Source organism: Balaenoptera physalus (assembly GCF_965194825.1).
Source record: "Balaenoptera physalus genome assembly, chromosome: 6".
NCBI classification, from domain to species: domain Eukaryota; kingdom Metazoa; phylum Chordata; class Mammalia; order Artiodactyla; family Balaenopteridae; genus Balaenoptera; species Balaenoptera physalus.
This window is the reverse complement of record NC_138885.1, coordinates 61,505,122-61,519,511: the sequence shown is the minus strand read 5'-3', so window position 1 is coordinate 61,519,511 and position 14,390 is coordinate 61,505,122. Positions and strand designations below refer to the sequence as shown.

At 36.5% G+C, this 14,390-nt stretch overlaps 1 protein-coding gene across 3 annotated transcripts in view; it reads right to left on the bottom strand.

Annotated features, from left to right (window-relative positions):
* Positions 1-14,390, bottom strand: part of B3GALT1 (beta-1,3-galactosyltransferase 1) — a 588,569-nt gene that overhangs the window by 277,365 nt on the left and 296,814 nt on the right. The gene's annotated exons all lie outside the window — the stretch shown is intronic.

Here is a 14,390-nt window from a genome sequence, read left to right as displayed (position 1 = left end):
CTTTTAGCATTTAATACACATAATAATTTGTCAATTATGCAAATATATACGGAATCTATGCTAGTATCTTTTTTCTTTTGGTTTAATTAATATAAAGATTAATATTTGTGTAGGTAAAAGAGACAGGAAGTATACATCACAATGTTATCAGTGCTAATTATGGGATTTGGAGATCTCAGGTAATTTACATTAGTTTTCCACTTACGTGCTCATATGTTTTGACTAGAAGCCCTATTTGGAAACAAGAGTCACACATCTCTGGATGTAGTCCTGAGAAGGTTATTTTCGGAAGCACAACAGGTTTCCTGAGCACATTTAATATGTGGCAGCTAAGAAGAGCAAAGCATGTTTAAAGAGGTACAATGACTTCATCGGGATCAGTGGGCAAATTCTTATCAGTGCCAGTCAGTTTCTGTTCCTCAAATATTTAACAGTGAAACTAACCTCCATCTAATGAGCCTTTGTGATATAACATGGCAGGTATTTCTGTGACTCCACCATGGGACCTGAATTCTGTTTCCAAAGGACAGTAAAAGAATTTGTTAAGATTCTTTCTTCAATTATACTCACAAGGTTGTTGAATTTTTTTTCCCCCTAAGGTAACATAAATATATTGAAGTACTAGATCAGAGAATTTTCAAATACATTAATTATTGGTGAACAGCTCAACATTAGTTGCAGAAATTCAGGCCTAAGTTTTAATGACATGATTTAAATAGTCTTGTGATGACGATACAAATTCAGTATTCAGAGAGAACTGACTTTATGTCCCATAGTTTCTGAAGTAAAGATAATTTTGCTTTTATTAAGAAAAAGTCAACACTCTAAAGAAAATGCTTTAGATTCTTGAAGCACCTTGGGAAGTTTCTTTCCCTACTGCACTATGCTAGGCCCAGTAAACAATCAAGAGGCAGCATTAGGTAGATTTAAGAATTTAGATCCAAAGCTACTACGCTTACTGTGTGACATCCTGCAAGCTACTCTGTGTGCCTCAGTTATCTGATTCATAAAATAAGGATACTAATAATAGCAAGTTCATACGGGTTTTACAAGGACTAAATAAGTTAATGAGCATATTTGATATGTAGTGACTAAGAAGAACAAGCCATGTTTGAAAAAGCTGTGACAAGGAATAGTATTCAATAAATAATCAATAAAATAATAAGTTTGATAAATTTTAAATTAAAATATATTGAATATTTAATTTTTCCCCAACATGACAAGTTTCCCTGGCATGCAGTAAAATATTTCAAAACAAAAATAAGATACATAAAGACATAACAACTGGGGCAGCCCACCATATAATATAATGATGATCAATTAAGTGGCAGCAAGTAATAATTGAGTAATTGGAGTTCAGATGCAAGAGTAGTAATAAAGACTTTTTAGAAAAGGTGAGGCTAAGATAAGCCCTAGAAATAGGAATGGGATTCAATTTGCTAGAAAGAAAGTAGGAGTTCAAGATGTTTAACTAAAATTTGTAGCTGAAGCAAACCAAATTTTATCATCCAATTTTGTATAGGATTTCTTTTTCTGACTCCTCTTTTTCATCCTCTGTGGGACTACATTTGTGATATAATTATTTATTTTTTGTTATTGAAGAGGCAGATCCTCGTGTTTTCCTTCTTCAAAGAAAACTTATGAAAAATTTCAAACATAACACACAAATAGAAAAATATCATGAACTTCCATCTTCCTTAACTCAGCTTCCAACTGGTTATCAACATTCTGCCATTCTTGTTCCATGTAATGTATTGATTAGCACATGACTTCAAACACTGGGCTCTTTGTTATGACCAACTTTCAATGTGTGGTTGAGAGGCACCCATGAAAATATGGCTTTTTTCATTATTGTGCAGGATGTCCAAAACGGGCATTCTGGGCTTTGCTCATTGCTTCCTGGAATAAGGAAGGATTAAAGGATTTTGTTCAAAACACCTAGTCTCCCATAAATTGAATAAGTCTTTTCAAGCAAACTTTTAAAAAAAATTGAAGAATAATATAAATACAGAAAAATGCACAAATCAAAAAGATACAGCTTCATTACTGAAGACTCCAAGTGAATGTGCTGTGAAAGTATCACCCACTTCAAGAAACAGTCCATAAACTGGATACTTCCCTTGTGCTATGCTGGGTGTTACTCTTCCCCAAGTATAAGCTATTTTGGCCTCTCACCATAGATCAGTTTTGTCTGTTTTTGAGTTCTTCATACATACGTACATACAGTATGCATTCTTTTGTGCCTGATTAACTTGAACAACCCTATGTTCAAGACAAGCATCCATACTATTTTTATTTTTATATATTCTTTCATAGTATGAATATGCCAAATTTATTTATCTACTCTGTAACTGATGGATATTTGTTTCAACTTTTTTTCATATTATGAATAATGCTGTTATGAACTTTTTATATCTGTCCCTTGGGGCTCTTCATTGCTACAGGGTACAAATCTAGGAGTAGAAATAGGGTCATATAAAATGAATATTCAGTTTTGGTAGATTTGGCAACACAGGTTTTCCAAAGTGGATTCACAAATTTATATTCCCACCAGCAGTGTATAAGTGTGCAACTTGCTCCAAATCCTAGGATTTGTCATTTTCTTAAGTTTTAGCCATTCTGGTGGGTGTGTAGTTGAATCTAATTTGGGCTTAATTTGCACATTCCCAATGACCAATGAAGTAGTGAAATGAGCATCTTCTCCTACGTTTATTAACCATTCGGATAGCCTCTTTTGTGAAGTGCCTGGTCAAATTAGCTGCCCAATGTTTTAAGGAGTTTTCTATTGTTTTTGTTTAATTAATTTGTGGTACCTACCAATATATTTTGGACATGAATTTCTGTCTATCCTGAATATGGGCCCTGAACAACAACTTCAGTTTGTTTTCAACCATGACACTACCAAGAGCTCTCCTTAGTTTTTTAGCTTAGTTGTTAACAGATGCCTCAATAGGAAAAGGGCTCGTGTCTCTGTGTTTCCTTTTCCCAGGAAATCCTGTTTCCATAAATCCCAGTAATCCTTGGTTCCATAAATCCTGGTTACTCTTAATTCTAATTTTCATCTCCCTAGCCTTATGAAGCTTTTGAAAGCCCCAGGTCACCACATTCTGCTCAGTGTCTAAGCCCATTACACTTAAGAAATGTCAAGTATCTTGAGCTGAAAAGTGGGAAAAAAATCCAAGTTCACTTGAAAGCATTTCCCATCTTGATAGGCTCTTAATACCCTTGTCCCTGGCTGTCTTGGTTGCTCTCCAATGCCTTCAGACACCTGGCTATTTTTTTATTATATTATTTTGCTACTGTAGCTGTTTTTAGAGGGATGGTTAGTTTAATAGAAGCTATTATGTCATGGCTGGGAGCTGACTCTAGATGTAGAACTCACAATCTGGATTTATTTCTTAAATTTAAGCAGAATTGTGTGAGTGTGAAAATATTTCAAGGGAGGAACAGAAAAATCCATAATTTTTCATCAGATTTTTTAAAACATATGACATAAAAAAAGTAAGAATTACTGCTCTAATTTCTAGGAGCCCAAGGGAGAATAAAAAATGCTGGAGGATTGGCAGGAGGTGAGGGAAAAAAAGAATTACTGCTGTGGATACTTAAAGTGGCTCATTAAGATCTCACAAATTGGATATATATGATCAATACTAAAGGTGTTCAGAGTATGCCCCCCAACATTTGCACTCTGACATAAGGATTATTTTGAGCTAAAGGCAACCGAAAAGAAGCAAACACACATAAAAACTTTCTGTCCTTCTTTCTACCAGGAAGAGCAGGATGATTCTTCATCACTTGAGGCAACTCTAGATTTTTAACGGCCCAGATACAGCACTGACAGCAATCTACATAGCAAACCTCACTAAAACAACCCTTGTATTCCATTTGTTTCCCTACATATTTATTTCTCCACAGTTCGTCACCCTTAAGAACCTAAACCCCCTTTCCTTTGTCTTGTCACTTCTCTAAAAATGTTGTTCTTTGTTCATATACTATATAAACCCTAAGTTCTAACCACCCTTTGAGGTACTCATCAATGAGTTCTCCCGGTTACATGTGTAACATGTGTTAATAAACTATGCTTGTTTTTCTATTGTTAATTTGTGTTTCATCAGTTTATTTTGAAGGCCCAGCCACTGAACCTAAGGAAATAGAGGAATTTTTTCTCCCCTACACTTTTGGTGACCCAGATAGGATGCCTGGGACATCCCACCTACCCCAGAGGCTATAACTAAATCTCAGAACAACTGACCAAACCAGCAAAAGGTAAGAATTCTTACCAAAATCTGACTCCCAGATTTCTGTCTGTAGAGTCTAGTTGAAAAGGGTAGTAAAAATTGCTGCTTTGCAAACTGAGATTAACAGGAAAAAGCATTTCTGTCAACTACTTCTTTGGGTGTATGTGGCTTTGGCCATTTGTTATTGATCCATTTTCTCTTGGGTAGCCACAATTTCCCTTTGTCACTGTCTTTTGTGTCATTCGTCATAAGGGGAAGAATCATAGGGTAAAACATAGGCATAAATCCTTAAGCTTTTTGTTTGAGCCAGCTTCACAAACTGGTGAGTTCTTACTTCTCACCAGACCAGAATCTGTTTGGACAAACTTTGCTGTGAGTCACCAATTAAAAAAAAAAAACAAACAGATGAAATCCTCCTTCTGTTTTGTTTTGTGTCTTGAGAACTTGGCCAGGATCCAGTGAAAGTGTACTCTCCCTGACTTTTCTGCTTGCTGGGAGGCACAGGTTGTTGGGCCTACATCTGCAGGTGGTCATCTATCAGGCTGGGGACCTGAGACATATGCCTACCATCTGTGCCAGCTCTCAGGGGAATCTATCTAAATAAGGGGTCTTAAAAACCCATAAGGGGCATTTGCTGTCTTTTCCCTGCATTGCCTTGTCAGTGCTGGGAAAATCTCATCCCCATATAGCCTACTAGGTATCATAGATTAATGGGTCTGTGATTGGAGATGGCCCATTTTCATGGGGTTTATAATTGCCTGTGGCAATGAAGTTTTTGCTTTCTTTTACTATCATTGGGTGGGAATGACCTTTATGGATCATGGGGGCTACATCATCTGTACCCACTCCAGGGACAGCTCTTGCCTCCATGGGAAAAATTTACTCTAAGCCTGGAAAGTGGCCTCTGGGTCTTTCCCTAAAAAGGGTTTCTGGTTTGTGCCACATCTGGAATGGATATACCTTTGAAGATCATATCCATTGAGTGCCTGATGATGGATCTTCTATTTGGAAAAAGATAATTTTTTGGAAAATATCTAAAAAAGATTTTTAGAGAGCTCTAGTCCTAAACACATATCCTATTGCTACCTATGGGAAGATCCGATTAAAAGAAGAAAAAAAGAGAGAGGGAGGAACAGGAGAGTTACTTTCCTAGTTCTTAACAAGGTTAGGAAGTAGACATAAGACTTAGAATAAAAGTTAAGAATTGAAAAAGACACTCAGGCAGTTGTGAGACTTAAGTAAATACTGATAGCCAGGAAATAGGTTCCTTAAGGAAGACAAAGGTTCTGGGAACACACAGCAAGCCTGGTTTCTACTGTCCTTTATAATCAGACCTCAGCAGCTTCAGGCTTTCCCATACAAAGCTCTTAGTGAATGTATTTTGCATCCCCCACTGCAAAGAATTCATTGGACTGTCTACACTTAAAGAAAAGAAAACTTCAATAGCAATTGCCCTAGATCTCTGATAACAGGCAAATATGCCCCTAGACTCCTTCTTAGCAAAAACATAGATCCTTTCTCTGTCCCTTTAAGAGGTAAATCTTACCATGTCTTTAAAATGTAGATATCCAAGGGGGCAACTGGTGGCTAAAGCACCTACCAGCAATCTCAATTTTCCTGAGACTGAAAGGAAAAAAAGGAAAAGGGTGTTTCTGAAAACATACTGCTACTCATTATTTCCAAATTTAGTCCACAGTTTTCATAAAATTACATACAAGGGCAAATGAAAATCTTAAAAGTCTTCTCCACAAACATCCATAAAAAGCTTTTGCACTCACTGAAAAGCTAACTTGTTAACTGCTTAACTTGTTCCATCTACCAGAATTTGGTTTTTTTTTTCTTTACCTGTTGAATAATCTTCCTAGAAAACAAAATTCTGTGTCATATCAGAATGATTACCTATGTTTCATGTTGTCTTTATCAGGTCTTTGATTACTTAAGAAAACCAAGTCTTAAAAACTGTATAATATCACTGATATGTGGAATCCAAAAAAATACAACAAACTAGTGAATAAAACAAAAAAGCACACTCACAGATGTAGGGAACAAACTAATGGTTACCAGAAAGAAAAGAGAAGTGGGGAGGGGCAAGACACAGGTTGGGGGAAAAAATGGCTATTATGAGATTATATGTAATCACGTGTGTGAAGCTATTAAAAATTATATAGCACTATAGAATTTAAAGAATCTTTCATGCAATAAAAAATTTAAAAACAAATATTTTTAAAAAAGATAATTACCAGAGAAATGTAAAGTAAAACTACAATGAGGTATCACCTCACACCAGTCAGAATGGTCATAACTGAAAAGTCTACAAATAATAGACGCTGGAGAGGATGTGGAGAAAAGGGAACCCTCCTACACTGTTGATGGGAATGTAAATTGCTGTAGCCACTACAGAGAACAGTTTAGAGGTTCCTTAAAAAACTAAAAATAGAGATATCATATGATCAAAGAATCCCACTCCTAGGCATATATCTGGAGAAAATTATAATTTGAAAAGATATATGCACCCCAATGTTCAGAGCAGCACTATTTACAATAGCCAAGACATGAGCAGAAGCAAGAAGAACTACAATCCTGTAGCCTGTGGAACAAAAACCACATTCACAGAAAGACAGACAAAATGAAAAGGCAGTGGGCTATGTACCAGATGAAGGAACAAGATAAAACCCCAGAAAGACAACTAAATGAAGTGGAGATAGGCCACCTTCCAGAAAAAGAATTGAGAATAATGATAGTGAAGATGATCCAGGACCTCAGAAAAAGAATGGAGGCAAAGATCGAGAAGATGCAAGAAACGTCTAACAAAGACCTCGAAGAATTAAAGAACAAACACCTAGAAGACTTAAAGAACAAACAAACAGAGATGAACAATACAATAACTGAAATGAAAAATACACTAGAATGAATCAATAGCAGGATAACTGAGGCAGAAGAATGGCTAAGTGACCTGGAAGAGAGAATGGTGGAATTCACTGCTGTGGAACAGAATAAAGAAAAGAGAATGAAAAGAAATGAAGACAACCTAAGAGATAGCTCGGACAACATTAAACACACCAACATTCGCATTATAGGGGCCCCAGAAGGAGAAGAGAGAGCGAAAGGACCAGAGAAAATATTTGAAGAGATTATAGTCGAAAACTTCCCTAACATGGGAAAGGAAATAGCCACCCAAGTCCAGGAAGCCCAGAGTGTCCCAGGCAGGATAAACCCAAGGAGAAACAAGCCAAGACAAAAAGTAATCAAACTGACAAAAAATAAAGACAAAAAACATTATTAAAAGCAACAAGGGAAAAACAACAAATAACATACAAGGGAACTCGCATAAAGTTAACAGCTGATTTCTCAGCAGAACTTACAAGCCAGAAGGGAGTGGCACGAGATATTAAAAGTGATGAAAGGGAAGAACCTACAACCAAAATTACTCAACCCGGCAAGGATCTCATTCAGATTCGATGGAGAAATCAAAAGCTTTACAGACGGGGCTTCCCTGGTGGCGCAGTGGTTGGGAGTCTGCCTGCCAATGCAGGGGACACGGGTTCGAGCCCTGGTCTGGGAGGATACCACATGCCGCGGAGCAGCTAGGCCCATGAGCCACAACTACTGAGCCTGCGCGACTGGAGCCTGTGCTCCGCAGCAAGAGAGGCCGTGATAGTGAGAGGCCCGCGCACCGCGATGAAGAGTGGCCCCCACTTGCCACAGCTGGAGAGGGCCCTCACACAGAAGCGAAGACCCAACACAGCCAAAAATAAATAAATAAATAAATAAAAATTAAAAAAAAAAAAAAAAAGCTTTACAGACAAGCAAAAGCTAGGAGAATTCAGCACCACCAAACCAGTTCTACAAGAAATGCTAAAGGAATTTCTCTAACAGGGAAATACAAGAGAAGAAAAGGAACTATAAAACAAACCCAAAACAATTAAGAAAGTGGTAATAGGAACACACATATTGATAATTACCTTAAATGTGAATGGATTAAATGCTCCAACTGAAAGACACAGGCTCGCTGAATAGATACAAAAACAAGCCTGCACATATGCTGTCTGCAACAGACCCACTTCAAACCTAGGGACACATATAGACTGAAAGTGAGGGGATGGAAAAAGATATTCCATGCAAATGGAAATCAAAAGTAAGCTGGAGTACGAATACTCATACCAGATAAAAAAGACTTTAAAATAAAGCATGTTAGAAGAGACAGGGAAGGACACTGCATAATGATCAAGGGATCAATCCAAGAAGAAAATGTAACAATTATAAATATATATGAACACAACATAGGAGCACCTCAGTACATAAGGCAAATGCTAACAACTATAAAAGAGGAAATCAACAGTAACACCATAATAGTGGGGGACTTTAACACCTCACTTATACCAATGGATAGATCATCCAGACAGAAAACTAATAAGGAAACAAAAGCTTTAAATGACACAATAGACCAGATAGATTTAGTTGGTATTTATAGGACATTCCATCCGAAAACAACAGAATACACTTTCTTCTCAAGTGTACATGGAACATTCTCCAGGATAGATCACATCTTGGGTCACAAATCAAGCCTCAGTAAATTTAAGAAAATTGAAATCATATCAAGCATCTTTTCTCACAAATGCTATGAGATTAGAAATCAATTACAGGGAAAAAAACGTAAAAAACACAAACACATGGAGGCTAAACAATATGTTACTAAATACCCAAGAGATCACTGAAGAAATCAGAGGAAATCAAAAAATACCTAGAGACAAATGACAATGAAAACACGACGATCCAAAACCTATGGGATGCAGAGAAAGCAGTTCTAAGAGGGAAGTTAAAAACAATACAATCCTACTTCAAGAAACAAGAAAAATCTCAAATAAACAACCTAACTGAAACACCTAAAGGAACTAGAGAAAGAAGAACAAACAAAACCCAAAGTTAGTAGAAGGAAAGAAATCATAAAAATCAGAGCAGAAATAAGTGAAATGGAAACAAAGAAAAGAATAGCAAAGATCAGTAAAACTAAAAGCTGGTTCTTTGAAAAGATAAACAAAAATGATAAACCTTTAGCCAGACTCATCAAGAAAATGAGGGAGAGGACTCAAGACAATAAAATTAGAAATGAAAAAGGAGAACTTACAACGGACACCGCAGAAATACAAAGCATCATAAGAGACTACAACGAGCAATTCTATGCCAATAAAATGGACAACCTGGAAGAAATGGACAGATTCTTAGAAAGGTATAACCTTCCAAGACTGAACCAGGAAGAAACAGAAAATATGAACAGACCAATCACAAGTAATGAAACTGAAACTGTGATTAAAAATCTTCCAACAGGGCTTCCCTGGTGGTGCAGTGGTTGAGAGTCCACATGCCAATGCAGGGGACATGGGTTCGAGCCCTGGTCTGGGAGGATCCCACATGCCGCGGAGCAACTGGGCCCGTGAGCCACAGCTACTGAGCCTGCGCGTCTGGAGCCTGTGCTCCGCAATAAGAGAGGCCGTGATAGTGAGAGGCCCGCGCACCGCGATGAGGAGTGGCCCCCGCTCGCCGCAACTAGAGAAAGCCCTCGCACAGAAACGAAGACCCAACACAACCAAAAATAAATAAATAAATAAATAAATAAATAAATTTATTAAAAAAAAAAAAAATCTTCCAACAAACAAAAGTCCAGGACCAGATGGCTTCACAAGCGAATTCTATCAAACATTTAGAGAAGAGCTAACACCTATCCTTCTCAAACTCTTCCAAAAGATTGCAGAGGAAGGAACACTCCCAAACTCATTCTATGAGGCCACCGTCACCCTGATACCAAAACCAGACAAAGATACTACAAAAAAAGAAAATTACAGACCAATATCACTCATGGATATAGATGCAAAAATCCTGAACAAAATACTAGCAAACAGAATCCAACAACACATTAAAAGGATCATACACCATGATCAAGTGGGCTTTAACCCAGGGATGCAAGGATTGTTCCATATAGGCAAATCAATCAATGTGATACACCATATTAACAAATTGAAGAATAAAAACCATATGATCATCTCAATAGATGCAGAAAAAGCTTTTGACAAAATTCAACACCCATTTATGATAAAAACTCTCCAGAAAGTTGGCATAGAGGGAACCTAACTCAACATAATAAAGGGCATATATGACAAACCCACAGCAAACATCATTCTCAATGGTGAAAAACTGAAAGCATTTACTCTAATATCAGGAACAAGACAAGGATGTCCTCTCTTGCCACTATTAGTCAACATAGTTTTGGAAGTCCTAGCCACAGCAATCAGAGAAGAAAAAGAAATAAAAGGAATCCAAGTTGGAAAAGAAGTAAAACTGTCACTGTTTGCAGATGACATGATACTATACATAGAGAATCCTAAAGATGCCACCAGAAAACTATTAGAGCTAATCAATAAATTTGGTAAAGTTGCAGGATACAAAATTAATGCACAGAAATCTCTTGCATTCCTACACACTAACAACGAAACATCAGAATGAGAAATTAAGGAAACAATACCATTCACCATTGCAACAAAAAGAATAAAATACCTAGGAATAAACTACTTAAGAAGGTAACAGACCTGTACGCAGAAAACTATAAGACACTGATGAAAGAAATCAAAGATGACACAAACAGATGGAGAGATATACCATGTTCTTGATTAGAAGAAACAATATTGTGAAAATGACTATAGTACCCAAAGCAATCTACAAATTCAATGCAATCCCTATCAAATTATCAGTGGCATTTTTTACAGAACTAGAACAAAAAAATCTTAAAATTTGTATGGAGACACAAAAGACCCCGAATAGTCTAAGAAGTCTTGAGGGAAAAAAACGGAGCTGGAGGAATCAGACTCCTTGACTTCAGACTATACTATAAAGCTACAGTCAGCAAGACAATATGGGAGTGGCACAAAAACAGAAATATAGATCAATGGAACAAGATAGAGTGCCCAGAGATAAACCCACGCACATATGCTCACCTAATTTACAACAAAAGAGGGAAGAACATACAATGGAGAAAAGACAGCCACTTCCATAAGTGATGCTGGGAAAACTGGACAGCTACATGTAAAAGAATGAAATTAGAACACTCCCTAACACCATACACAAAAATAAACTCAAAATGGATTAAAGACCTAAACGTAAGGCCAGACACTATAAAACTCTTCGAGGAAACCATAAGCAGAACACTCTATGACATACATCACAGCAAGATTCTTTTTGACCCACCTCCTAGAGAAATGGAAATAAAAACAAAAATAAACAAATGGGACCTAATGAAACTTAAAAGCTTTTGCACAGCAAAGGAAACCATAAACAAGACGAAAAGACAACCCTCAGAATGGGAGAAAATATTTGCAAACGAAGCAACTGACAAAGGATTAATCTCCAAAATACACAGGCAGCTCATGCAGCTCAAAATCAAAAAAACAAACAACCCAATCCAAAAATGGGCAGGCAGAAGATCTAAATAGACATTTCTCCAAAGATATACAGATTGCCAACAAACACATGAAAGGATGCTCAACATCACTAATCATTAGAGAAATGCAAGTCAAAACTACAATGAGGTATCACCTCACACCTGTCAGAATGGCCATCATCAAAAAGTCTACAAACAATAAATTCTGGAGAGGGTGTGTAGAAAAGGGAACCCTTTCACACTGTTGGTAGGAATGTACATTGATACAGCCACTATGGAGAACAGTATGGAGGTTCCTTAAAAAACTAAAAATAGGGACTTCCTTGGTGGTGCAGTGGTTAAGAATCTGCCTGCCAATGCAGGGGACATGGGTTCGAGCCCTGGTCCAGGAAGATCCCACATGCTGTGGAGTAATTAAGCCCGTGACCACAACTACTGAGTCTGCGTGCCACAGCTACTGAAGCCTGTGGCCTAGAGCCCATGCTCCACAACAAGAGAAGCCACCACAATGAGAAGCCCGTGCACCGCAACAAAGAGTAGCCCCCATTCACCACAACTAGAGAAACCCTGTGCAGCAATGAAGACCCAACACAGCCAAAAATAAATAAGTAAATAAATTTATCTTTTAAAAAAACAACTAAAAATAGAATTACCATATGACCCAGCAATCCCACTACTGGGCAAAAACCCAGAGAAAACCATAATTCAACAAGACACATGCATCCCAATGTTCATTGCAGCACTATTTAAAATAGCCAGGTCATGGAAGCAACCTAAATGCCCACTGACAGATGAATGGACAAAGAAGTGGTACATATATACAATGGAATAGTACTCAGCCATAAAAAGGAATGAAATTGCATCATTTGTAGAGATGTGGATGGACCTAGAGACTGTCATACAGAGTGAAGTAAGTCAGAAAGAAAAACAAATATCATATATTAACGCATATATGCGGAATCTAGAAAAATGGTACAGATGAACAGGTTTGCAGGGCAGAAATTGAGACACAGATGTAGAGAACAAACGTATGGACACCAAGGGGGGAAAGTGCGGGGTCTGGGGGTGGTGGTGAGATGAATTGGGAGATTGGGATAGGAAAAAAAAAAATTAAATGGTGATGATGATGACGATTTAAAAAAAAAATCACTATACAATAGCTAAGACATGGAAGCAACCTACATGTCCATCTACAGATGAATGAATAAAGAAGATGTGGTATATATACACAAAATGGAATATTAGCCGTAAAAAGGAATGAAATAACAACTTTTGCAGCAACATGGATGGACCCAGAGATCATTACATTAAGTGAGGTAAGTCAGATAGAGAAAGACACATACCATATGATTTCACTTATATGTGGAATCTAAAAAAATGATATAAATGAACTAATTTACAAAACAGAAATAAACTCACAGACATAGAAAACAAACTTCTGGTTATCAGACTGAATAGTGGCAGGAGAGGAGTGGGGAGGAGATAAATTAGGAGTTTGGGAGTGGTATATATACACTGCTATTCGAAAAATAGGTGAACAACAAGGACCTACCATGTAGCACAAGGAACTATATTCAATGTCTTGTAATAACCTATAGTGGAAAAGAATCTAAAAAGAATATAAAATTATATATATATATATATACACACACACACACACACATATATATGACTGAATCACTTTGCTGTACACCTAAAGCTAACACAACATTGTAATACTAACTATACTTCAATTTTTAAAAAATGGTTAAAAAATGAAAAAGAAAACCAAGTCTTCTCAATATTGAATGAGCTAAGATTTTGGTTTGTTTTATTTTGTTTCTTTTTCTAAGTATGTCACTTACTATATCAACATTTGAACTCTTTTATTGTCAGTTTTGTTAAATATTAACACATATTATCTCACAGTGATTTATGATTATATTTAATCAAGTGTTCAAAGCTTTTGACATTTTTTATAAATTTCTAAGTTTTGATAAAATCAAATTCTTTGACCTTGAGCTAACTTTGAGAGTTCTCTGGGGGCCCCTGGAAAGTCTCAAAGATTTGTTCTTTCATTTGTAAAAAGAGAGATGTTAAATTGATTAGGTTTAGTTGGTATATTAAATTATGTGGGAAGTACTGTCAAATAAGAAGTGGTGTTTAACCTTATTTAGGTTATATTTTTATGAATATATGTTATTAATACAAGTGTTTCAAAAATCTTATGAAATTCCTAGACATTTGTTAATGTTCTTACTGTTCATATGTGTCCATATGGCCTGATTTAATGTTATCAGTCATAATTCCAATTATCTTAAAATATTGTGCATCACAAAAACAACTAAATTACTTTGTCAACTGCATTATAATGAGCTCTCATCAGATCTTTAACCATAACCATTTAAAGTCTTTTATTACTCACAGTTATTGTTTTACTTTTATTCTTCTCTGAAAGCATTTGCAATCAGCTATAGTCCAAAAAGTGCTTTGTCTTCAGAGAGATTCATGAAAAAACTCTGACAAGTACTCTGGAGCACAGATTTCTGTTAACTTTTTAAGATGCCACTGGACTGGGTAAGAATTTCCAGAAATCTAATGGATAAACTGATGATTCTATAAAACTGCTAACTGAGGATCAAGTAGAACAAAAATTAATTACATGAGACTGAATGAACTGATGAGAATGATTATAATTTCTATGACTTTTTGTTTGAAACATTACTGGTCTTTTGATGTTTTGT